The sequence below is a fragment of the Muntiacus reevesi genome, chromosome 7, assembly GCF_963930625.1.
Source record: "Muntiacus reevesi chromosome 7, mMunRee1.1, whole genome shotgun sequence".
Taxonomy (NCBI): Eukaryota; Metazoa; Chordata; class Mammalia; order Artiodactyla; family Cervidae; genus Muntiacus; species Muntiacus reevesi.
The window spans coordinates 89,905,929-89,933,578 of record NC_089255.1 but is presented as its reverse complement, the minus strand read 5'-3'; the positions used below and the strand labels follow the sequence as shown (position 1 = coordinate 89,933,578).

Sequence of the window (27,650 nt, the reverse complement as noted above, 5' to 3'; positions counted from 1 at the left end):
GGGACTGGTGATAAAGGCAAGGTCCGATGCTGTAAAGAGCAATACTGCATAGGAACGTGGAATGCTAGGTCCATGAATCAAGGCAAATTGGAAGTGGTCAAACAGGAGATGACAAGAGTGAATGTCGACATTCTAGGAATCAGTGATCTAAAATGGACTGGAATGGGTAAATTTAACTCAGATGACCATTATATCTACTACTGTGGGCAGGAATCCCTTAGAAGAAACGGAGTAGCCGTCATGGTCAACAAAAGAGTCCGAAATGCAGTAATTGGATGCAATCTCAAAAACGACAGAATGATACCTGTTCGTCTCCAAGGCAAACCATTCAAGATCACGGTAATCCAAGCCTATGCCCCAACCAGTAACACTGAAAAACCTGAGGATGAACCATTCTATGAAAACCTACAAGACCTTTTAGAACTAACACCCAAAAAAGATGTTCTTTTCATTATAGGGGACTGGAATGCAAAAGTAGGAAGTCAAGAAACACCTGGAGTAACAGGGAAATTTGGTCTTGGAGTATGGAATGAAACAGGGCAAAGGCTAATAGAGTTTTGCCAAGAGGACGCACTGGTCATAAAAAACACCCTCTTCCAACAAAACAAGAGAAGACTCTACACTTGGACATCACCAGATGGTCAACACTGAAATCACATTGATTATATTCTGTGCAGCCAAAGATGGAGAAGCTCTATACAGTCAGCAAAAACAAGACCAGGAGCTGAGTGTGGCTCAGATCATGAACTCCTTATTGCCAAATTCAGACTTAAACTGAAGAAAGTATGGAAAACCACTAGACCATTCAGACACGACGTAATCAAATCCCTTATGACTATGCAGTGGAAAAGAAATAGATTTAAGGGACCAGATCTGATAGAGAGTCTGCTGAACTATGGACGGAGGTTCGTGACATTGTATAGGAGACAGGAATCAAGACCATCCCCATGGAAAAGTTATGCAAAAAGGCAAAATGGTTGTCTGAGGAAGCCTTACAAATAGCTGTGAAACGAAGAGAAGCAAAAAGCAAAGGAGAAAAGGAAAGATATTCCCATTTGACTGCACAGTTCTAAAGAATAGCCAGGAAAGATGAGAAAGCCTTCCTCAGCGATCAATGCAAAGAAACAGAGGAAAACAACAAAATGGGAAAGACTAGAGATCTCTTCAAGAACATTAGAGATATAAAGGGAACATTTCATGCAAAAATGGGTTCAATAAAGGACAGAAATGGTATGGACCTAACAGAAGCAGAAGATATTAAAAAGAGGTGGCAAGAATACACAGAAGAAATGTACAAAAAAGATCTTCATGACCTAGATAATCACAATGGTGTGATCACTCACCTAGAGCCAGACACCCTGGACTGTGAAGTCAAGTGGGCCTTAGAAAGCATCACTACGAACAAAGCTAGTGATGGTGATGGAATTCCAGTTGAAAGATGATGCTGTGAAAGTGCTGCACTCAATATGCCAGCAAATTTGGAAAATTCAGCAGTGGCCACAGGACTGGGAAAGGTCAGTTTTCATTCCAATCCCTAAGAAAGGCAATCCCAAAGAATGCTCAAACTACCGCACAATTGCACTCATCTCAGATGCTAGTAAAGTAATGCTCAAAATTCTCCCGTCAGGCTGCAGCAATACGTGAACTGAGAACTTCCAGATGTTCAAGCTGGTTTTAGAAAAGGCAGAGGAACCAGACATCAAATTGCCAATATCCGCTGGATCATCAAAAAAGCAAGAGAGTTCCAGAAAAACATCTATTTCTGCTTTATTGACTATGCCAAAGCCTTCGGCTGTGTGGATCAAAATAAACTGTGAAAAATTCTAAAAGAGATGTGCATACCAGACCACCTGACCTGCCTCTTGAGAAACCTGTATGCAGGTCAGGAAACAACAGTTAGAGCTGGACATGGAACCACAGACTGGTTCCAAATAGGAAAAGGAGTACATCAAGGCTGTATATTGTCACCCTGCTTGTTTAACTTATATGCAGAGTACATCATGAGAAACATTGGGCTGGAAGAAGCACAAGCTGGAATCAAGATTGCCAGGAGAAATATCAATAACCTCAGATATGCAGATGACACCATCCTTATGGCAGAGTGAAGAGGAACTAAAAAGCCTCTTGATAAAAGTGAAAGAGGTGAGTGAAAAAGTTGGCCTAAAGGTTAACATTCAGAAAACTAAGATCATGGCATCTGGTCCCATTACCTCATGGGAAATAGATGGCGAGACAGTAGAAACAGTGTCAGATTTCATTTTGGGGGCTCCAGAATCACTGTAGATGATGACTGCAGTCATGAAATTAAAAGACGATTACTCCTTGGAAGGAAAGTTATGATCAACCTAGATAGCATATTAAAAAGCAGAGACATTACTTTGCCAACAAAGGTCCATCTGGTCAAGGCTATGGTTTTTCCAGTGGTCATGTATGGATGTGAGAGTTGGACTGTGAGGAAAGCTGAGTGCTGAAAAATGGATGCTTTTGAACTGTGGTGTTGGAGAAGACTCTTGAGAGTCTCTTGGACTGCAAGGAGATCCAACCAGCCCATCCTAAAGGAGATCAGTCCTGGGTGTTCACTGGAAGGACTGATGCTGAAGCTGAAACTCCAGTACTTTGGCCACCTCATGCGAAGAGTTGACTCATTGGAAAAGACCCTGATGCTGGGAAGGATTGGGGGCAGGAGGAGAAGGGGACGACAGAGGATGAGATGGCTGGATGGCATCACCAACTCGATGGGCATGAGTTTGATTAAACTCCTGGAGTTGGTGATGGACAGGGAGACCTGGCGTGCTGCGATTCATGGGGTTGCAAAGAGTCAGACATGACTGAGCAACTGAACTGAACTGAACCGATGACCTCAACTTTGCCTATTGCCACCCACCCCTTGGATTCAAACTGGTCTCAAGTCCATGATGGTCAACCTAGAATCATACTCTTTTCCAAATGAGCTCTGAGACCAGCAACACTTCTGAAGTCCTCTACTGGGGACTTCCTATCCAGTTTTCCCTCTCTTTAGACTTTACAAACTAGATGAGCAATTACTTAGTCAAAAAAGTTGTGCTATGCAAAGTATGTACTTTATTTTCTTTTCATATCAGTGAATTCATTTATTGACCCACACGTGAATTAATATAGCAGGATTTTCAATAAGGTTACTTATATGTGTCTGCTTTTGATTAGATTCAGTTGTGAAGTCATTAAGAATAAACATCTTGTCATACTTATATCTGTCCCTTACAAGCTCTAGTACATTACCTTGCATTCAGCATATCTTTGATAAACATGGCCTGAATTTTAGTTACAGATTGGGTAGCTAGATACATAAATATTACCAAATCAATGGAAATAAGAATTCAGTGTGTGATTACTGAAAGGATATTTGTATTTTGGAAGTTTGCTTCAGATTTGCCACTAACTAGTGTTAACTAGCCCAGAAATCTTATATAACTTTATTTCTCCCTCTGGACTTCAGATTCATCATTTATAAAACAAGGTGCTAAGGTTACATGATCTTTTGTCACCTTTCTGGTATTAAAATCAGTGATGCATAATTACCCATTAAATTTAGTACTATAATATTTCAATTACCCCTTTCTTTTCATCAGTTGCCTTAAATGTCTTTAAGTAACTGATCATTTTTCTTTCACCAATAACCTTACTCAGGCTGAAACAGAAACCCTACAGAGGAAGATCAAGGAACAGTCCATAACTTTGATCTTTAGTCTCCAGGTATAAAACAGCCCAAGGATAAGAAGCAAAGAAAGGCCATGTCAGACTAGGCAGCCTTGAGAAAATGGATGATCTGCAGGGGGTAGAATCTGGAGTTAGCTACATTGTGGAGAGTTTCTGAACAAAAAGTTGGGGCTTTGAAGTGAAGAAAGTTGTAAGGAAGAGGAGGTAGATGATTCACCAAATGACAGACAGAAATGTGCTGATGAAATGGATTACATCGGTCTGTATGTGGGAGAATCTATCACTGGAGTGAGACATTCTGAAAAGTCATGAGTAGAATACATTAAATTGTCTTCATTTTTATTTAGAATGGAGGAACTTTATTTTCTGATACTATGGTCATGATGGAGGGAGTAATGAGTGGTAGTTAACAGCACAGGTTTGGGATTCATTTTAATCTAAATCTGAATCTTGACTCTGACATATACCACTTAGATGACTTTCTAACAAGTATCCCATTTCCTCATCAGTAGTAAACACAGACACCTCATGGGGCAGTGACAAGGATTAAATGAAGTAAACTAGTGTAGTTCTTAGCTCCGTGTCTGGCACATTAAGTGCTTGATCATTATTAACTACAACTAGACATGAGGAAGAAATGAAATGATTCCTGTAGCTTGAGGGCCTTTTGTCCCTAGGTGAGTATAGCCAAGTCAGATTGAGCTTGGATAGAAATGTACCAAAACCAGCCCAGGAGAGCTAGCTTCAATGTCTAAGGAGCAAGACTGCAGAGGAAATTCCTTGGGCTGAATTTGTGTTAAAACTAGGAATGAAGCTCTCATGGCTCAGTGGAAAACAATCTGCCTACAGTGCAGGAGACGCGGGTTCAAGCCTTGGGTCGGTTGGGAAGATCTCCTGGAAGAGGGAATGACAACTAACACTTTAACAATTAGGAATTAAAAGCAGTTTAACTACTGAATGACAGCTGGGTCTAAACTGGGGGATTTGCTACAAGAAACCTCCCTTTTGTGTTAGGTCATTATTCTTCTATCAAGCAATAAATAATATATTGCTCTATTCAACCCAGTTTTATATACGATAGACAAAGTCATCAATAGCTTGTGTTAGCTTTTACAGGATAAGCATGGAGAACAGCTGATCCTACCTCTCAGTTCTCTTTTTTAGCTGTCAGAGGATTAAGAGAGAAAGGGTCTCTGTGTGTGTGAGAGAGAGAGAGATAGAGAGACGGAAACAGAGACAGACAGAGAGAGAAAAAGAAAGGGTGTGTGTGTGAGAGACAGACAGACAGACAGAAACAGAGACAGACAGAGAAAGGGTTGGGGTGCGGCAAGGTGGCAGTTTCTAAAGCCACCAAAACTGAAACACAAAAGTAGTTGATGATTTTATTATCCTTCCCCCTCCCCCCCACCAAAAAAAACTTCTAAAAGTGTATAGAAAAATGTTTCATTATATTCTATTCTAATTAAGGCAGTGATTTACATGTTAATGACCAGGTGGATAGCCAGAAATTTAAAAACTCTTGTGGTACATTTTAAATGCTTTAAAGCTATATATATTTAAATGTGCAACATTAGGTAGTGTAATTTAATTCCACTTAGAATGTGGTGAGGGAAGAGACAAAGTAAATATATAAGCAATAACACATCTAATTAAAATATCTTTACTCCACAAATGGCACATTTTTAGACATAGATGTGATATTAGATTTGAAGATGTTCCTTTATGTGTACATAGGAGGAAAATTATACATTTTAAGATCTGTGGAGAAGTCCCTAGAGAGTGAGTTGGTTTCTAAAGCACATTTATATCTCATTTACTTATTTTCAACTATAGCCTTACACTTCGAATGCATGTCTGTCTACCAATCATGTCACTAAAGTGCCAGATTCAAAAAGGAACAATGAATCATTCAATGTATAAGAAAACTTGAAGAATGATGTTCTATTTTCAGGATGCTAAATCCTGGTTACACTACAGAAAATGCAGAAAAACTCAGAAATGAAATGTCTTAATTTTCATCTTTAAATCTTTGTTCAATTCGCTTAAGTCATGCAGTCGTGTCCAACTCTTTGTGATCCCATGGACTGCAGCACGCCAAACCTCCCTGTCCATCACCAACTCCTAGAGTTTATGCAAACTCATATCCATTGACTCAGTGATGCCATCCAACTATCTGTCATCCCCTTCTCCTCTCACCTTCAATCTTTCCCAGCATCAAGGTCTTTTCAAATGAGTCAGCTCTTCGCATCAGGTGGCCAATGTATTCGACTTTCAACTTAAACATCAGTCCTTCCAATGAACACTCAGGACTGATCTCCTTTAGGATGGACTGGTTGGATCTCCTTGCAGTCCAAGGGACTCTCAAGAGTCTTCTCCAACATCACAGTTCAAAAGCATCATTTCTTCAGTGCTCAGCTGTCTTTAGAGTCTCCAACTCTCACATCCATACATGACCACTGGAAAAACCATAGCCTTGACTAGATGGACCTTTGTTGGCAAAGTAATATCTCTTTTTTTAATATGCTTTCTAAGTGGGTCATAACTTTCCTTCCAAGGAATAAGTGTCTTTTAATTTCATGGCTGCAGTCACCATCGGCAGTGATTTTGGAGCCCAAAAAAATAAAGTCTGACACTGCTTCCACTGTTTCCCCATCTATTTGCCATCAAGTGATGGGACCGGATGTCATGATCTTAGTTTTTGGAATGTTGAGCTTTAAGACAACTTTTTCACTCTCCTCTTTCACTTTCATCAAGATGTTCTTTAGTTTCTCTTCACTTTCTGCCATAAGGGTGGTGTTATCTGCATATCTGAGGTTATTAATATTTCTCCTGGCAACCTTGATTCCAACTTGTGCTTCCTCCAGCCCAGCATTTCTCATGATGTACTCTGCATATAAGTTAAACAAGCAGGGTGACAATACACAGCCTTGACATACTCCTTTTCTCATTTGGAACCAGTGTGCTGCTCCATGTCCAGTTCTAACTGTTGCTTCCTGACCTGCATACAGATTTCTCAAGAGGCAGGTCAGGTGGTCTGGTATTCCCATCTCTTTCAGAATTTCCCAGAGTTTGATTCACACAGCCAAAGGCTTTGGCATACTCAATAAAGCAGAAATACATGTTTTTATGCAACTCTCATGCTTTTTCAATGATCCAGTAGATGCTGGCAATTTTATTTCTGGTCCTTCCGCCTTTTCTAAATCCAGCTTGAACATCTGGAAGTTCACAGTTCACATACTGTTGAAGCCTGGCTTGGAGAATTTTGAGCATTACTTTACTAGCGTGTGAGATGCGTGCAATTGTGCAATAGTTTGAGCATTCTTTGGGATTGCCTTTCTTAGGGATTGGAATGAAAACTGACCTTTTCCAGTTCTGTGGGCACTGCTGAGTCTTCCAAGTTGGCTGGTATTTTAAGTGTAGCACTTTCACAGTATCATCTTTTAGGATTTGAAATACCTCAGCTGGAATTCCATCACATCCACTAGCTTTGTTTGTAGTAATGCTTCCTAAGGCCCACTTGACTTCACATTCCAGGATGTCTGGCTCTAAGTGAGTGATCACACAATTGTAATTATCTAGGGTCATGAAGATCTTTTTGTACAGTTCTTCTGTGTATTCTTTCTACCTCTTAATATCTTCTGCTTCTGTTAGGTCCATACCATTTCTGTCCTTTACTGAACCCATCTTTGCATGAAATGTTCCCTTGATATCTCTAATTTTCTTGAAGGTATCTCTAGTCTTTCCCATTCTATTGTTTCCCTCTATTTCTTTTCTCTGATCACTGAGGAAGGCTTTGTTATCTCTCCTTGCTGTTCTTTGGAACTCTGCATTCAGATGGGTTTATCTTTCCTTTTCTCCTTTGCTTTTCACTTCTCTTCTTTTCACAGCTATTTGTATGGCCTCTTCAGACAACCATTTTGCTTTTTTACATTTCTTGTCTTTGAGGATGGTCTTGATCCCTGTCTTCTGTACAGTGTCACAAACCTCTGTCCACAGTTCATCAGGCACTCTATCAGATCTAGTCCCTTAAATCTATTTCTCACTTCCACTGTATAGTCATAAGGGATTTGATTTAGGTCATACCTGAATGGTCTAGTGGTTTTCCCTACTTTCTTCAATTTAAGTCTGAATTTGGCAATAAGGAGTTCATGATCTGAGCCACAGTCAGCTCCTGGTCTTGTTTTTGCTGACTGTATACAGCTTCTTCATTTTTGATTACAAAGAATATAGTCAATCTGATTTCAGTATTGACCATCTGCTGAAGTCCATCTGTAGAGTCATCTCTGGTATTGTTGGAAGAGGGTGTATGCTATGACCAGTGCATTCTCTTGGCAAAACTCCATTAGCCGTTGCCCTGCTTCATTCTGTACTCCCAAGGCCACATTTGCCGGCTACTTCAGGTGTTACTTGACTTCCTGCTTTTGCATTCCTCTCCCCTATAATGAAAAAGACATCTTTTTGAGGTGTTAGTTCTAGAAGGTCTGTAGGCCTTCATAGAACGGTTCAACTTCAGCTTCTTCAGTGTTACTGGTTGGGGTATAGGCTTGGATTACCATGATATTGAATGGTTTGCCTTGGAAATCAACAGAGATCATTCTGTCATTTTTGAGATTGCATCCAAGTACTGCATTTTGGACCCTTTTGTTGACTATGATGGCCATTTCTTCTAAGGGATTCTTGTCCACAGTAGTAGGTATACTGGTCATCTCAGTTAAATTCACCCATTCCAGTTCATTTTAGTTTGCTGATTCCTAAAGTTACTTGGGCTTTATCATATGCTGCTTGTAAGAAAAGTACATCCATATTCAAAATAAATCTTCATGTTTAATATGTTGATCAAGAATTATGCTTTCCTAAAACTACTTCTATGTCTTGTTTTGAAAATTAAGCCCTGAGGTACGTGGACTTATCTTTGGGCTTTCTATTTTGTTCCATTGATCTATATTTCTGTCTTTGTGCCAGTACCATACTGTCTTGATGACTGTGGCTTTGTAGTAGAGCCTGAAGTCAGGCAGGTTGATTCCTTCAGTTCCATTCTTCTTTCTCAAGATTGCTTTGGCTGTTCAAGGTTTTTTGTATTTCCATACAAATTGTGAAATTATTTGTTTTAGTTCTGTGAAAAATACCATTGGTAGTTTGATAGGGATTGCATTGAATCTATAGATTGCTTTGGGTAGTATAGCCATTTTCACAATATTGATTCTTCCAATCCATGAACATGGTATATTTCTCCATCTGTTTGTGTCCTCTTTGATTTCTTTCATCAGTGTTTTATAGTTTTCTATATATAGGTCTTTGGGACCTAATTAAACTTAATTGGAACCTAATTAAACTTACAAGCTTTTGCACAACAAAGGAAACTATAAGCAAGGTGAAAAGGCAGCCCTCAGAATGGGAGAAAATAACAGCAAATGAAGCAACAGACAAAGGATTAATCTCAAAAGTATACAAGCAGCTCAATTCCAGAAAAATAAATGACCCAATCAAAAAATGGACCAAAGATCTAAACAGACATTTCTCCAAAGAAGACATACAGATGGCTAACAAACACATGAAAAGATGCTTAACATCATTCATTATCAGAGAAATGCAAATCAAAACCACAATGAGGTACCATTACACGCCAGTTAGAATGGCTGCTACACAAAAGTCTACAAGAAATAAATGCTGGGGAGGGTGTGGAGAAAAGGGAACCCTCTTACACTGTAGGTGGGAATGCAAACTAGTACAGCCACTATGGAGAACAGTGTGGAGATTCCTTAAAAAACTGGAAAGAGAACTGCCATATGACCTAGCAATACGGCTCCTGGGCATACACACCAAGGACACTAGATCTGAAAGAGACACCTGCAACCCAATGTTCATCGCAGCACTGTTTATAACTGCCAGGACATGGAAGCAACCTAGATGCCCATCAGCAGATGAATGGATAAGGAAGCTATGGTACATATACACCATGGAATATTACTCAGCCATTAAAAAGAATTCATTTGAATCAGTTCTAATGAGATGGATGAAACTGGAGCCCATTATACACAGTGAAGTAAGCCAGAAAGATAAAGACCAATACAGTATACTAATGCATATATATGGAATTTAAAAAGATGGTAACGATAACCCAATATGCAAAACAGAAAAAGAGACACAGATATACAGAACAGACTTTGGGACTCTGTGGGAGAAGGCGAGGGTGGGATGTTCTTAGAGAATAGCATTGAAACAAGTATACTATCAAGGGTGAAACAGACCACAAGCCCAGGTTGGATGCATGAGACAAGTGCTCAGGGCTGGTGCACTAAGAAGACCCAGAGGGATGGGATGGGGAGGGAGGTGGGAGCAGGGATCGGGATGGGGAACACCTGTAAATCCATGGCTGATTCATGTCAATGTATGGCAAAAACCACTACAATATTGTAAAGTAATTAGCCTCCAACTAATAAAAATAAATAAAAAAAAAAAAAGAAGAAAATTAAGCCCTGAGCAAATATGCTAAATGACAATATAAATTGATTTTTTTGTTTTCAGAATTTTTGTTTCTTTTTGGAACAAGCAAAAAGTTTAACCAAATTGATCTTATTTTTATTAATACCCGTAGATGAATTAGATGAATTGTCTTTCTCAAATTTCCAGATTTAGGAACAGCTGGAGCAACGTATTTATAATGTTAGAAGAAATCATTGGCTTTGGCCTTAGAAAAACAAAGAAAGATGAAAAACTGAAACAATAAACTCAAGTTTCACAGATTTATAAAAATTTTCATCAATAACTTTGTGACCCTGGAAGCACTAATTAAAGATCATTATAAGGACAGACAGCAAATGCACAAAATTATGCTAAAAAAAGATGTGGTAGGAACACTACTGAGAAAGCAATCTCAGAAGCAAATTAATTAGAACTATGAAAAGTGATAGGGATTTTATTAATTATAACATTATTGTCAGATAAATGAGTCAAAGTCATACATTACGTTTTTTTCATAATACATTCTGCACTTGAACTTACCTTATCTGTTTGAGCTAATACAAAAATAAAATGTTGCAAAAGAATAAATAACAGATTGGAAAGTATAACCTTTTAAAAGAATTTTCTTAAGAGTAGATTGTTTTTACTTTATGCTGAATTTTTTATTACAATTTTTCCCAGGTAAAAATGAATTTAAATACTATTTTCATATTCCTTTGTATCTTTCTATGTCCATTGATCATTCTCTTTCTCTTTTCTTTCTCTGTCTCTCTTCAGGCACTTTCTACTTCATTTCAGAATTTTTTTAATAAATTGAACTAGTCATTGACATGACCAAATACATAAAAATAATTTTTTAATGGTTAATAGTCTTATCATCAACATTAATGTCCAACTGAAAAATAAATGGTAAAGTTGCAAGGTTTGATCACCCTACATGACTTTTTAGCCAGCATTTGCATTATTCTAAAATTTAACCATTATAGAAGTCATCTTGCATATTAATTTTTCTCTCTACTAGTAAGAAGATGGTAAGAACAGATTATTCTGAAGGATGATCCTCTTACACTGTGCATGTTACTTAATTTTATAAATAGAATTTGCCTCAGTGGCCACTTAAGGCAGTAACATGAGCCATTCTGTTGTTTTATTGTTCATCTTCTTTTTTAATCTTTAATGACTTTTGTTAATTCATATATTTATTTGGTCGAAATTTCTGTCTTAAGTATCTTAATGCCCATTGTGTAAGTAATTTGTTCCTAAGGACCCCTCGGTTTTAATTTACTTTTTGTTTTACTGAATAATAGGTATTTTGTAATACTGAATAGAAAATGTTTCAGAGACTCAGAATCTTCATAAACAAAATCTTTTTAAAGCTTGGGTACACAAGTGACAATGCCTTAAAATTCAGCACAACTTCATTCTCAGGAATAAGGCATCATATTCAAAAGAGGTTAACTAAGTTCCACTTCATAAATTATATAGAGTTGACCAAAGAGCAGGACTATTAAATAACAGAAAATTTCACTAGAATTTTTGTCTCTGATGTCTCAACAAATAACTTTCGGCAATACCCACTTTAGTAAACATTTTGAGGATATTTGATCAGTTGTTTTCAATCTCCTTATTCAAAAATCTAAGGCTTTTTTGGTGGCAGCATTCCATTACTTATCTCCAAACTAGAAGTGTTATACCTTTGTTCCTTATGTGAAAGTTGTCTTTTTTAACCATATAGCCATATGCAGTGCTTCATGTTAAAATTAAAGGAGTTAACATTAATTAAATCCCTGTTACCTGGGAGGCTGCAGCTGATGGGGTCACAAAGAGTTGGATGTGACTGAACAGCCAAGCACACATATGCCCAGCACTAACTAGCTACTTTTAAAATGGTGTAACATTAAAGAGCAAAATCAGAACTCTCCTTCCAGCAATGGAATCATGAAAGAATCAGCTCATTCCCTTAGGCAGAAAACAAGTATAAAACGGATTGAAATTATTCAAAATAATCACTTCAAGAACTAAAAATGACCAAAGGCAGGCCACAAGTGGAGAGGTGTTTATTCATGAAAAATGACTATTTCATTGATTAAGAAAGGTGAATTTATGGTCTTTCCAAGCAAGATTGTTCCCACGTCCAACTCAGAGGATGAAAGCTAGAGCCTTACTTGCCCAGAGGTAGAAATTTGGTCTAAGGCTAAAGCACAGCAACTAGAAACCAAAGAGGTGTGTGGGATCAAGATAATCATAGGAAAGCTGAGATAAGTTTTACACATCTCCCTGGGTGACTTCTAAACTATGTATGCAAGCCTTGGAGAAGTGTGAAAATTTGCTGCGTCTTAAATGTATTCCTCACTCCACAGCTCATAAGGGCACAGGATAAAAGATGTATTGGTTCTTGGTGTCTGAGAATAGTCTCTGTCTAAATCACTGGCTGACTGCCGAACTACACAGACACAGAGTAGACCTCTATGGGCAAAAGCAAAAGAAAAGTGAGCAAAGACCACAGTGTAAACCCATCACAGAGGTAAAGGATTTTGAATCTGGAGACCAGGAAAGTTAACTGACTACTGAAAACAAGCATTCATTGAAAGGACCAATGTTGAAGCTGAAGCTCCAATAATTTGGACATCAGATGGGAAGAGCTGACACATTGGAAAAGACCCTGATGCTGGGAAAGACAGTAGGTTGGAGGAGAAGGGGATGACAGAGAATGAGATGGTTGGATGTCGTCATTGACTCAATGGACATGAGTTTGAGCAAACTCCAAGAGATAGTGAAGGACAGGGAAGCCTGGTCACTGTAATCATGGGGTCACAACAGTTGGATACGACTGAGTGACTGAACAACAACAAAACAAACATAAAAACAGCAACTCTCAGAAAAATAAGACAGAATTAAGAGTCACCACAACGTATCATCCAATCTCCAACTTTCAACCACAAATTACTAGATGTGTGGATAAATTAATAAATGTGATTCATAATCAGAAAAAAAAGAGCCACATATGCTAGCTAAAACAAATATTTCAAAATAGTCACTATAAATATGTTCCAAATTTTTTCTTAAAATGTCCAAGGAATTAAAGGTAATGAGCTAATAATAAGGAGCAAACAGGGATCTCAAGAGAAAATTTAAAAAGAGCCAAGTAGGAATTCTAAAGCTAAAAAATACAATAACAAAAGGTAAAAAATCACTAGATAAATTTAATAGCAGCATTCAGGTGACAAAAAAAAAAAAAAATGTGAACTTGAAGATATGCCAGAAGAAATTGTCTAATTTGAAGTATGGGGAAAAAAAGGATTAAAGAAAAAAGAAGTTATTTAAAGTAGAAGCTAAATCTTTCAGAAGATCACTAAAACTGAGGAATCTTTAGCTAGAATAAATATTTATCTAGCTAAAAAGCTTTAGCTAGAAGAAGAAGAAATGAATGAAATACACATTACCAATATTAGGAATGAAAAAGAGGATATCAATATAGAGACTCCAGATGTTAAAAAGAAAGGGAATATTATAAACACTTCATGCCAAAAAAAAAAAAAAAAAAAAGTTTTACTTCATGGGAAAATAAGCTTTTTTCAATACAAAATTACAAATATTAACTCAAGAAAAATATAAAGCTGAATCTTACTCTATCAATTAAATAAATAGCATTGGCTATTTAAAATCTTCTCCACCCAAAATAAAGGTTCAGCGAGTTTCACTGGTGAAGTCTATTACTTAAAGAAGAAACTCTGCCAATCCTGACAAAGCTTCTACAGAAACTAACTTGTCATATTTATGTTATGAGGCCAATATTACACTGATAACCAAGCCAGGCAAAGACAACATATGAAAACTACAAACTGATAACCTTCATAAACATAGATGCAAAATTCTTAACAAAATAACAGCAAGTAAAATCTAGCAATATATAAACAGAATAGTGCATTATGATCTAAAAGGTTTATCCTAGGAATACAAGTTCATTTCAAATTAAAAATCAGTCAATGTCATATATCACATCAAAAGATATTTATCTATGAATTACTTTCTCCCCTGGCATATACTTTAGTTTGTTTTCAATCACCTATGTAATTCTGTCTATTCTTATTATATATTTGAGGAATCAGAAATCAAGAAGAGTTCAGTAAATGGCCAAATTTCACATATCAAATAAAAGGCATCAAGAATTGTAGCTCGGGTCTGCCTCATCTTAAATTATTCTTTCTACTGTGAATCTTCCACTGAAGACCTTCAATAGTACAAAAAATGAATCTTTTTAATGAATTGCTTGTGTTCCCTCAGGGAGTAACTTTGCCCAAATCCTTTATATTCTGGATGATAAACACTTTATACAAAGCAGTATGTTCCAGGCTGTTGGACACATAATAACTGCTCTACTTCCCTTGCTAGCAGGGAATGCCCAGAATCCAGTCTCAATAATAGTTCTGAAACCTATGAATTTGAAACATCAGATGCACAAAAGTTTCCCATCTTCCATTTGGTTAAAAAAAAGTCTGTTACTCTATGTGAGGTCCAAGGGAAAAATGAAAATGCAAAGGCCTTGAGTCCTGCTTCAGAGGATGCATTCTTTATCCCCAAAATAATTATGGCAGTTCATGTGAGTGTGTACATGTAATTAAAACCTATCACATGAGAAAATAAAATGATCTTTTATATATAAATACCTTAAGAATCCAACTGTATTTCCAGCCACAATTTAGAGATTAATTCTTAGATCTGAGACATCATTACCTATAGAAAGTCTTCCTTACATAGCTTTCATCACTATATGGGCATCCTTACTAGGTATTACAATGTGATATTTGCTAAGGAGACTAATGCAAGAACATTAGTCTGTATTAGATGCATTAGATCTACTGTACAAGATATTTTGAAGGATTAAATAAAAGTATCATGAAGCAAAAAAAATTCTCAACATGAGCACATTTGGAACATGGGAGTAAACCTTGAAGAAAATTCAGATTAAGTATACTCTGTATATATACAATTTCATTATTTCTTTTATGGGTATTTTCTATTGTTGAGTATTTCTGTTCCTGGGTTTCTGCACACATTCTGCAACTTCTTTATTTCTCCTTAGCAAATACCACATTGTTATACCTAATAAGGATGCCCATATAGTGATGAAAGCTATGTAAAGGAAGACCTTCTATAGGTACTGATGTCTCAGATCTAAGAATTAATCTCTAAATTGTGGCTGGAAATACAGTTGGATTCTTAAGAACCATAGACTTCTTGCTAAAAATATGAGTTACCTGTCTCTATCAATGAATGGGTTCCTAGAGGAACCTACATTTTTAACAAGTATACCTGGTGATTTGAATACATATATTATGACATTCTTTGGCACTGAACTATAATTTAGAGAAGGATTCAGAATTTTATAGAGGTTAGACTTTTCTTAGGTGTTCTTAGAGGGACTATAATTGCCAGTCATGAAGCAGCAACTCTATAAAAGATATGGTCTTGTGGAAGGTATCTGTCAGGATATAGGAACTTCCAGAAATAAATCTCAGAAGGACAGTTTAGTATTATTTAGATTACAAGTTACCAAAATACAACTATTGGAACTCTGCTCTCCAGGCAGGGCTTCCCTGGAGGAAAAAAAATACCCTCACTTGCTTATACACGTTTCCTTCAACTAACAATGACACTCTGCAGCAACTCCGCCTCAGAAAACTTCTCAAAAAGTTAAATACATTTGTATAATTATTTTAAAGCCCAACTCAAGACTTACCTATTATAAAAAGTCTTCTTTAAACAGAGTGTAGTGGTTGAGTCCTGTATTAAAATGCCCTAAAATGAAAGCTACAGAAGTCCAAACTTGAGTGGTTCAAACAATGAAAAGAAAAAAGACACCAAGCAAATCAAAATAAAAGGCAAAAAAAGAGTAAAAGAAAAAAGTATTAATCTGGCTTCCTGGACTTTGTATTTTCTATGGCCAAACAGGAAAGGAGGAAAACTGGTTATTCTTTGTATTTATAATACATTCACAGAAACGTGGGATTGCACGTCTGCACTTAATCACCCCAGCTTCCATCATTTCTCCCTTTAGTCATCATGTCCTCTCTAGTGTGACTCTCATCTCACAGCAATGATTCCCCTGCACTCATTTTTGTTAGCCAATGTTAATGTGTGCTTGAGATGATACTAACCAAGTTCTCTGTATATTGCATGGCTTCAAATCTGTTGTGAATAAAGAGAGGACGGAAGTACATGGGCCAAGTCTATGAGTCAGATGGGCTCATCTCAAGAGTGAGATGGTTTCCCCTCCAGTTAATGGTCATATTGAGTCTAGCAGTTACCAGATCCTCAGGTGCCATATCACATCAACGCAGAAAACCTCCATCTGGCCTGAACCATGCTGTCATATTTCATGTAAGCCATTCCTTTCCAGTTTGCTAATATTCCAATATAGGTGTCAGACTCAGTTAGGGAAATCAAGTATAAGCATATATCATCAATGCAAATATAAAACCAAATCAGTGTTAGGTCTCCAATACATTAAACCCCTGTCAAGTCTAATTACAGCTCCCTCAAACATCCTTTCATTGGAGAACACTTTGTGTTGTTGGAAAGGTTAACAGGAATCTTGCATTAGACAATGTAATTCCCAAGGGCAAAGGGCAAGTATTTTTGACAATGGTATATGTAATGGTAGCATCTGCTTCTTAAGCAAGTCCATTCAGTTAATTAAGACCTTTCTTAATATTTAGACCCATTTAGTCCTTCAAAACTATTAGTGCTAAGCATTTTAATATGAGTTAAGCATAACAACAGAAATGACTGTCCAAATAACTACTACTTTGCTTCTACTGGTCTGCCCTTCAAATTTATCAAAGCCAAGGACTAAAATTTAGTTTAATTATTTCTGAAAGACTTTCTGGTGCTACCATCCCATCCTTAATCATTTGGAGTCCTACACTTCTTATACTCATTTTGACTTTCAATCTTGGCATAGTGACATAGCGTCCATTACTCAGTCATAGCTGACTCTTTGCAATCCCATGGACTGTAACCTACCAGGCTCCTCTGTCCATGGGATTATCCAGGCAAGAATATTAGAGTGGGTTGCCAATTCCTGCTCCAGAGGATCTTCCCAACCTAAGGATTGAACTTGTGTCTTACATTTCCTGCACTGGCAGGCGTGTTCTTTACCACTAGTGCCACCTGGAAAGTCTTATCTTGGCATAAGTGGTATTTAATTATTCTTCTCTTTTCTCTTTTATTTTCCTTTCTTTTTTAAACCAGTCTACTGATTTATCACAGGTTCTTATATTGGTGACAAGTTGATGCTGGAAACTTCTGGTTTACAAGACCCAATTGTTAAAAAATTTAGGATTTTTTAAGCTAGTTTGGGGCTTCTCTGATAGCTCAGTTGGTAAAGAATCTGCCTGCGATGTAGGAGACCCTGGTTCAATTCCTGGGTCAGGAAGATCCACTGGTAACAGGATAGGCTACCCACTCCAGTATTCTTGAGCTTCCCTTGTGGCTCAGCTGGTAAAGAATTCACCTGCAATGCTGGAGACCTGGGTTCAATCCCTGGGTTGGGAAGATCCCCTGGAGAAGGGAAAGGCTATCCACTCCAGCATTCTGGCCTGGAGAATTCCATGGACTGTATAATCCACGGAGTTGGAAATAGTCAGACACGACTGAGCGACTTTCACTTTCAAGCCAGTTTTAAAACTAGAGGAAGTTGAAATTGGCTAAGGTGAGAGTATTTGCACATGGAAACTGGCAAGCACTACAAATCAGAACTCTTTCTTTTCCCAGAGAGTGGGTTTACCGGCACACTCATAGCTGTAACACAGAAATGTCATGCCAGCCACAGCCATGTGACCTTCTAATCTTTAGGAAGCTTCTCATTCACAGTTTTTACTGTCAGAAGTCTTGTAGGCGCTTCTTTAAAACCTGGAGGACAAATTCTGTTTCACATGATGTTACTGCCTTCTCTCCAAAGTTTCAGATATTTGTACTACCACAGTACCAACTATTCAACTACAATCAAAATTTAAACAGTGCAACAACCTATGTGATGGTTCATTATGAAAAAATGTCCAGAGTGTATGACTATAGATAATGAAATGGACCAGATGCTCTTTTGCCTTGTCATAGGCAGAACTATTACATTAGTAGACGGAAGAGAGTTTGAATGAAACTGAGCCAAACAGACAAATGGAGAATAAAGGAGTGACATCATGATGTACTACAGCTTAAGAGAGAGAGAGAAAATAAAAAGTTTTATTTCTAAACAGAGGCACTATAATTTGCATTTCAGCTGCCTTGAATTCAGAACAAATTTCTAACACACGACATCACAAGATCTGCTGTCATCTCTGAGATTTCAGCCTCCATTAAGGCCATCTATATCCTTACTGTCAACCCTCAGAACTTTCATTCCCTTTCATGATTATTTCTTCCTCAACTCTCAGAACTTTCATTCACTTTTATGAGTATTTCTTCCTTGCAAGTGAAAGGCCTAATTAACAATAATAACAACAAAACTCTATTCATAATCTATAATCCATAGTGGGTAATATAGTATAAATTACTCAGTAAGGATAATAAATTACAGACTTTTAAAATATATATATATATAATTCCAGAATCTGCATGGGCTTCTCTAGTGGCTCAGTTGGCAAAGAACCTGTCTGCAATGCTGAGACCTAGGTTTTATCCCTGGGTGGGGAAGATCCCCTGGAGAAGGAAATGGAAACCCACTCCAGTATTCTTACCTGGAGAATTTTGTGGACAGAGGAGCCTGGTGGACCACAGTCCATGGGGTGGCAAACAGTTGGACATGACTGTGTGACTAACTTTCACTTTCAGAATCTGGGCACTGATCCTGTAGGTCTACCACCAGTGGCTGGGCATCCTGCCTGATAAGTAAATTCCATGGAAGCTGGTTACCCCAGAACTTCACCTCTCAATGGTAAGAATCTCTGATACATAGTCTGAAACATCCTATGCTAGTCGGCTTTTCCCTAAGGCCCCTAGTGATCATTTGCTCCATGGCTGAACTTTAAGATTCTTTAGAAATCCTAAATATCTTTAACATCCAATCATGTCCTTTATAAGTTTCAGGAAATTATTTGCAAAAATTCTACATGAATATGGAATGGAAGCACTTTAAGGAAAAAGTTTTCATAACTTTCAAAAGGTTCTTAGGATTCATGACTCTATAAAGTTTACGAATGACTTCATTTTTATTCTATATTGTTTCTAGATTTTGTTTTCATCAAGGTAAAGCTAACATACTTAACAAATAGTGTCAGCCAATAGGATATTATTTTTTGTTCATGTAAAAATATGGGGCAAGTAAATAGGTTGTCAGAAAAATTTTTATTAATGACATCATCCAAAGATACAAGTTGACGGAAGCTTTGCCATCTTCAACATATGTCTTCCAAAGTTTTCCTATAGTTTTTCTCTATTCCAGTCAGTCATAATGAAAATACTAAGGAGGAGTTCATATGGATGATTATAAATCAAGACTGTTAATGGTGCATGTTATTTACATACCACAGTCTAGAACTCAGTCATATGTCATCTGGGTTTTGATGGACACTTAATTCCTAACTTAGCTTAAGTAAAGCTATTAGTACTTTGCCTTAACTTTTACATTTTGATGGTTTAACTAGTTTCATATCTTCTTTAAGGGGTCAATTCACTGTATCCCCTACAATAAAAGATCCCTTGATCTTGGATGATGTTTCTTTCTTCAGACTTTGTCAAATTATATTGACACGCTTCAATTCCTAAACATCCCTCAAATTCCTTCTTACCAGTGCATGGATTCTAAGAGACAAATTAGCACCTCATTTTGGGCAACTAGTTCTACTTCACTCAAAACTTGGTTAATATTGATTTTATACCCATAAAACAATATTTACAGCCCTAATAAATTTTAATTTTATACATTCCTAAATAAGATGATTAGATCATTATGAAGCCCAAATCAGTCCACTCTGGACAAGAATTGCTTCAACCCCACACACGATTCACTGGTATTTCATATAGACAACAACAGTGCATTCCCAAAGCAAGCAACAATCCTTTCATCTCCATTGAGACCCATTAGATGACTTATAACTCTTGGCCTGTCAGTCAAGTGTGAGAGCTCAGAAAAAGAGCAGAATTATAAAGTCTTAGACACAGGCAACTGAACTATGCCTTACATAGAAAAGTGTAATGCTGTGAATGAATATCTGGAACATAATTATTCTGAGGACTGGAATACACAAAATAGTGTTGTGAAAAACTGTGTAAAATAACACATACTTAAGGTTCACTAATTTTCATACAATTTAATAATGTATATGTTGCATATTAACTGGGTGTATTGAAATGAAGAGTAGATCAATACTAATATGTTTGGAAAAACACTCTGGCAATATTTTCAAACTTAATGTATGTTGCTGTAAGAAAGATGCAGCAGTAACATGATAATTCTTTTAAAATACCTCCTATCTCAGACTTTTCACAAATTCAGACTACCTCCTTTCAGCACAGTTACAAACAATAGATTGACTTGAAGCATTTTTCTATGACGCGGCTGACATCTGATTTGAATAATATTCTGTGATTCATCAATAAATTTCATCACTGAGCATGCTCAGTTAATGACTGAAGCCTGCATCCATTAAATTAAAAGACACTTGTTCCTTGGAAGAAAGACAATGACAAATACAGACAGTGATTCAAAAACAGAGACATCGCTTTGCTGACAAATGCCCATAGAGTCAAACTATGGTTTTGCCAGTAGTCAAGTTTAGACTGTAAGGAAGACTGAGTGCTGAAGAAATGATGTTTTTGAATTGTGGTGCTGGAGAATACTCTTGACAGTCCCTAGGACAGCAAAGATATCAAACCAGTGAATCCTAAAGAAAATCAGTCCTGAATATTCACTGGAAGGACTGATGCTGAAGCTGAAGCTCCACTACTTTGGCCACCTGATGCGAAGAGTTGACTCTGATGCTGGGAAAGACTGATGATAGGAAGATAAGGGAGCAATAGAGGATGAGATGGTTAGGCGGTATCATCGACTCAGTAGATATGAGTTTGAGCAAAGTCTGGGAGACAGTGAAGCACTGGGAAGCCTAGCGTGCTACAGTCCATGGGGTCGCGAAGAGTCAGACATGACTGAGCAACTGAAAAACAACAATGTTCATTTGCTATTAACTGAAATTAGTCCCACTTTTTCATGGCTAATGACAACATCAGATTCAGAATATTAAAACTGAAAAACTGTATAAATTCATCTCTTGAAGTGAGGTTAAGAGAATGGCCGAAGTTCAAGGAGTAAATTTACCAGTGATATCAGGATGGTAACCCAGTGGTCTTTCCACGTTGTCACTTTGAACTCTCATTTGGAACACTATACTGTCCATGGAATTCCTCAGGCCAGAATACTAGAATGGGTGGCCTTTCCCTTCTCCAGGGGATCTTCCCAACCCAGGGATCGAATCCAGATCTCCCACATTGCAGGCGGATTCTTTACCAACTGAGCTATCAGGAAAGCCCTATACTTGTTTAATTTCAGGCTCTATGCAATTGTGTGGACCACAGATTGGAGTGTACTGTAAAGTGTGCATTATTCTTTGTACACTAAGATGATGCCAGCATCAGGAGGGTTTGCCAGAAAAGAATCAATGTTTGACTAAGAATAAAAATACACTACATAAACCATAAGGACAGTTGTTTTAGCCTGCAAACATGTTTTAAAATTTTTATCATATTTTTAAGTCTCCCGAAAGGGAAAAAAAAAAAAAGGAATCCTATATTAACTTTTTCTTTACCTTTTCCTTTTAGGAGAACAAGGGGAGCAAAGGGCACAACATGGCCCCTTTTTCGGAACCTGAAAGTCCCCTTTGAATTCAGCAGAATATAAGTGGCTTTATTTACTGAAATTTCTTTGAGGCTAAAAGTTGGTATTTCTTCCAAATATAGCTTTATATGGCTATAAAAATGATCATAAACAGCATCCATATTCATTAGCTGCCCAGAGTATGAGCACCTATGATGAGTTTAAGGCAATCTCACCACAGAAGTCAGAAAATGGAATTAAAGAGAAAAAAAAAAAAATAATGAGTGTGGGGTTCAAAAGGTTCTCTGTAATGTACATCAAGCAGCTTTGCAAGTAACGGCAGGAATCTGCTGTTTAGCGGTGATGGGTCATGCACGAGCTGGGTTTCTCCTGATCTCCTATTGGGCTGGCAGCATGTGCTCTGCACCAGTCATCTGCCAACATGTAAAGGATGCTCACAGATTTCCCTGTAATGAGCTCGGTGGACTGGAGCGCTAGTTAAAGGAGAAGGTAAAAGGTTCATGTTTGTTGGTTTCATTCAGCAGGTCTATGTCTCAGATGTGCACAAGTTAGCTTTATCTTACTTGCTACTGTTTCATGCTAAATTAGCCAACCTGTCAGATGGGATCAAGGTAAAAACCTTGGAGCAGCTAAAAAATTACAAAACAATTAAAACAACATACAGAAAAGTCTATCACCTACGTACATTAGCACACGCCCTCATTTTTCGGTGAAGTTTGGATGAGCCTTAAAGACACAGAACTCTGAGAAAGTGAACACTATATTAAAAACAAAATATTCCCCAAAGGCATAACTCTAGTGTTCAGCCTAAAATCACATCAAGCTCTTAGGCACATCATTATTTTTCGCCAGTAAATAAATGTGAGGTGAGCTCACAAACATGTCCAAAGTGGCAACATTTTTGTTGAACTGAAAGATTCGAAAAGGAAAAGACACAAAAGTGAAAGTCCAAATGAATATGTCATGTCAGGCTGACTTCGGCTAAGGTTTCATCTAACATACTCTTATTCCAGTTATTAATGACCTACCTCAAATAATCTTTCTCAGCAGTCCTAACCCCATCACTGCATATACAAAAAAAAAAAAAAAAAAGAAAACTTTCTAAAAATGTCAGTGCAGAATTCCACTTTCCTGATAGTCCTCCATTTTTCTCCTATATTATATAAGGCTTCTCTTATAATAGTCAGAGTCTCAGCAGACACAGACTAGTACTCAAATGGCTCAAGAGACCTACTGATACATTTGCAAAGATGTGGGAAGGGTTAATGAAGCCAGAAACAGATAATGAGGACACAGAGACTAGTCACAGTGAAACATCACCAGCAACCAAAGACACGAAAGAGCAAGGAAGGCAAAGACCTTTACTGTAGGATGGAGAGCTTGGCAATGGAAAGGGGCTGTCCTAGAAGAGCTGTAGTTATGGAGGAAACTCACATTACCAGAAAGCATAGGCCAGATCTGGAGGAAGTAGAAAAGGCCTGACCTCTCTCTTCCCACCTTCCAGTCTCCCACTGCTCTCTCACTTTGGCCAAGCCCAACCATGAGACAAAAGGCCAGATGACTCGGGGAACCCAGGGAGAGCCTCTGAGTGAGGAAGTAGGGCAGACACAGCAAGGTAAACAACCATACGGCATGTCTCCTCTGTGGCTCCCGGAGGTCAAACTGTTTCCTTGTCTTTGATGCTCAGCATTTAGCAGACTCTAATGCACATATTTGCTCAACAACCACTGAGCAAACAGCCAGCTGAGCCTGAAAGGATACAGATTTAGATTCCAATGACAATGATGTTATTCCACTACATCACTGTGACCCAGGCTTACTTGTTCAGCTTCCCAGTCCATCTGTCAGAAAAGATGGACCACTTGTGAAACCTTGAGCCTTAGGTTCACGTCATCTTACAAACTAACCCACAGCTGACCTACTTTATCTTTAAGGCGTCGTCCTGATTTTTAGTGTTCAGGTACCCAACAGCTCTTACAAGCAAGATGAGGCTACCTTCATGTAATTCTCAGTATTCTGTATGATGCCTGGGATAGAAAGAATAGAATATCAGTAATACATCATCATTCACTGAAAACTTCTCTCTAAACCAGGGGTCTCCAACCTCCAGTATCTAATGCCTGATGATCTGAGGTAGAGCTGATGCAGAAGTAGTAAAAATAAAGATCACAACAAGCATAATGTGCTTGAATTACTGAAAATCATCCTACTCTCCCGCACTGTGGAAAAATTTTCTTCCACAAAACCAGCCCCTAGGGCCACAAAGGTTGGGGACCTCTGCTCTATCTGATATTGTTTATATCATATAGAATCAGTCATCATTTCTCTTGCCCTAAAAAAGAGATCCCTACTGTATCAGTCAGTCAGTTCAGTTGCTCAGTCATGTCCTACTCTTTGTGATTCCATGGACTGCAGCATGCCAGGCCTGCCTGTCCATTACCAACTCCTAGAGTTTACTCAAACTCATGCCCATTGAGTCGGTGATGCCATCCAACCATCTCATCCTCTGTCACCTCCTTCTCCTCCCACCTTCAATCTTTCCCAGCATCAGGGTCTTTTCAAATGAGTCAGTTCTTTGCATCAGGTTGTTAAAGTATTGGAGTTTCAGCTTCAACATCAGTCTACTGTATAGTTAACTCCATAAGTATGCAATAGGTAAGGTATCACAAAACTCTTTTTTCATCTCCTCCCTCTTTCTTCAATGGTGTCATGATTCTTGTAATTTAATCAATTGTCTTTTAGAGGCTGAACTACAGACTGGTTCAATTTTTCAAATTTTAAGCCATTAGCAGATAGTGAAATCAATTAAGTTGACCATGACTGGAATTCTTTAATGAGAAAGTACAGAATAGGATAGGACAAAAACAAATAGAATAAAACAAAAAGAGACAAAACAGAATGTACTACAAATAAGAAACTAGCTGTGGTTGTTATGAACTATATGTTTGTGTTTGTGTATGTACATATGTATTGTGGTATGGTATAAAATGTATTTATTATTATATGCAATCATAAAAAGATGTTTGAAAGTCACTGTACTACATAGACGTTCTTTGAAAAGTACTACAAATCTGTACTACAAAGGGGTTATTTCTGACGCAGCCTTCTGAAATGGAAGTATTAATAACATATCATGCTTGTATCTTCTTTCTCATTTTACATATTTACATTCAGTATGTACATAATTCATTTGATTAATAAACATGAAAAAGCGCTCTTCCTTATAATTAACCTAAGCCTTCCTGCTGAAAATAAACCGTGTTCTTATGGTACCATCATCAGTATACAATTTTCCATATAATTTCCTTTTACACTGAAGATACTTTTTAAGTCTTTGGTTTTGTCACCTTATTTTCCTTCAACGTTATGTTGAGTTTTTCTTCTCCCTCAAGTACACTTCTGGAAAGCAAGATGGAAAGAAATAGAAACAATTTCTCATAGACCAGGGAAGAGGACTGTGTCACAAAGAGACTGACCTTTTTCTCAAATTCCATATTTTCTTCTCCAAAAGCATTGTGGGGCTTCCATGGGTGGTGCTAGTAGTAAAGAACGCACTTGTGAATGCAGTAAGAGACGTGAATTTAATACCTGGCTCAGGAAGATCCCTAGAGGAGGAAATGGCAACCCATTCCAATATTAGAGAATCCCATGGACAGAGCAGCTTGGTGGGCTACCGTCCATGGTGCCCCAGAGTCGGACCCAACTGAAGTGACTCAGCAGGTACACAGAAGTATTGTGATCTCAAAGTTATTGATTGCAGTCACTGATAATATCGAGATTTATATGAAGAAACTCATATGTTAAAAAAAAAAAAAGCCTTAAAAGTTATATGTGTGTTTCTAGATAAATGGGCCAGTTACTCAGTTTTCTAAACTGTGAAGTTGAATATCATAATACCTCACCATGAATTAATTAATGTGAATTGCTCAGTGCCATATCTAGCTTCAGTAGGTACTAACAAATAGATGTCATCCAAACACTGACAGAGTCCTCAGGACATCGAGATTTGGACTCCTTTCAGTACTGGGCTCTAGCTCATTTTAAGTTTTTATCTTCAGATTAAATCAGAGGCATCGATTTGATAATCACCTTGTAAGAATCAGCTGTCTGATCACAACTGCCACTTTTCCTTAAACCTGGGGTCCACAACTTGCCGGGGCTACGAGAATGCATCTCTCTGATCTGCAGCTGCAGGGAATATAACGGACCTATAGCGCCATGCATGCTACCCCATGACATGCGTTCTTTTCTTACTGAGGATAAAGAGTGACTGATCAAGATGGCAAAACAGGACTTGGAACTCCCCTACCCGCACAAATGCATCAAAAAAATACATGTACATGTGGAAGAGTTTTCACTAAAAACTGGGGACTGGCTGAAGGACTCCCATAGAATGAAGACCTTATGAAATAAGCAGACAGAATCAGGTAGGGAGGGAAGAGGTGTGATCAGGTCAGAACCTCTCCCCCTTGGAGGGGACTCAGGGGGGAAAGGGAGCGTGCCCGAGTGATGACCTGCTCTGGGGAGGGGGCGGCTTGAACTACACATTGAATGCCCTCCTCCTGGGTTCTGACAAAGGGGAAAGGGGCCCCTGTGGCCGCTTGGAGGGCCAGTGGGACCCACAGGAGAACTGTGGAAAGCCTGAACTTCGCCTGTGAGGAGCACACGTATGCTGGCTTGCTCCTGGAGCGGGGCAGAGAGGGCAGATGGAAAACCATTGGAGGAGCGGCCTGGGTTCCAGCTCCTGTCTCAGCGCGTGACCCAGTCAGAGCCAGCGAACACGCCAGCCCTGCTCACCTCACATCTCAGCTCCACGCTGGAGTTAGGGCTGCCACGAACAAGGCAAAAGCCGTGCTGTGGTAGAGAGAGGCGACCTAGTCCCAAAGCGGTGTCCGAGTGGGAGGGAGACAGCCACGGCTGGCACTTACACAGGCGGTGCGTCAGAAAATGGCCCCCATCCCCGACACTGATACAACCACAGCCCACACCCCAGTGCGCAGTGAGAGGCTGTCCAGGCCCCTGTAGCTTGACTCAGCATCCCGGTGGGGGTGGCAGAAGCTGAGGGGAGTAAGGCTGAGAGAGACAAAGGATGCTCTGCCCCCAAAGCTCAGTTAAAGCTGGACAGGGGCGGCATTATGGTTGCTTACTCAGGCAGCCGACCGGAAGCAGCCCGGCCCTCTGTGCGGGGCGGGCCTGCCGCCCCACCACAAGCAGAGAGCCTGCACGGAGCCCTCTTGCTGCAGCACCACATCCCTTTCCGGCAAGGGTGCTGATGCTGGGAGAAGGGGGAACACACACTTAAAGGGAACAGCCAGTCCAGACCCAACCCTCAGGACTTAAGGTTCCGGGAACTGGCGGTATTGCACCATCGCCACTAGGGTGTCGAGAGCCATTGAGCAGAGGAGATACCCGGCTCCCGCCCTAGCCCCTTCCTTTCAGACCCACCTTCTATCAAGGTGGTGGCTGAGGGCATACCCCGAAGAAAGAAGGTACACGTGTTCCCGTCAAATCCAGCTCTCTTGCCAAAGCGACTGAGCACACACAGACTGTTCAGGGATGCTCCAATGTAAGGACACACCTTCAAGATGACAACAGGTTAACTCTTTTCCCTAAATGTTTAGAGACAGAGAAATTAACTAAAAGCAGAAGCCAGAGGAACCAG

The 27,650-nt window shown here is 38.7% G+C and overlaps 1 pseudogene; it reads left to right on the top strand.

Annotated features, from left to right (window-relative positions):
- LOC136172667 (craniofacial development protein 2 pseudogene) lies at positions 1–26,646 on the top strand (annotated as a pseudogene).
- The last annotated feature ends 1,004 nt before the right edge of the window (positions 26,647–27,650 follow it).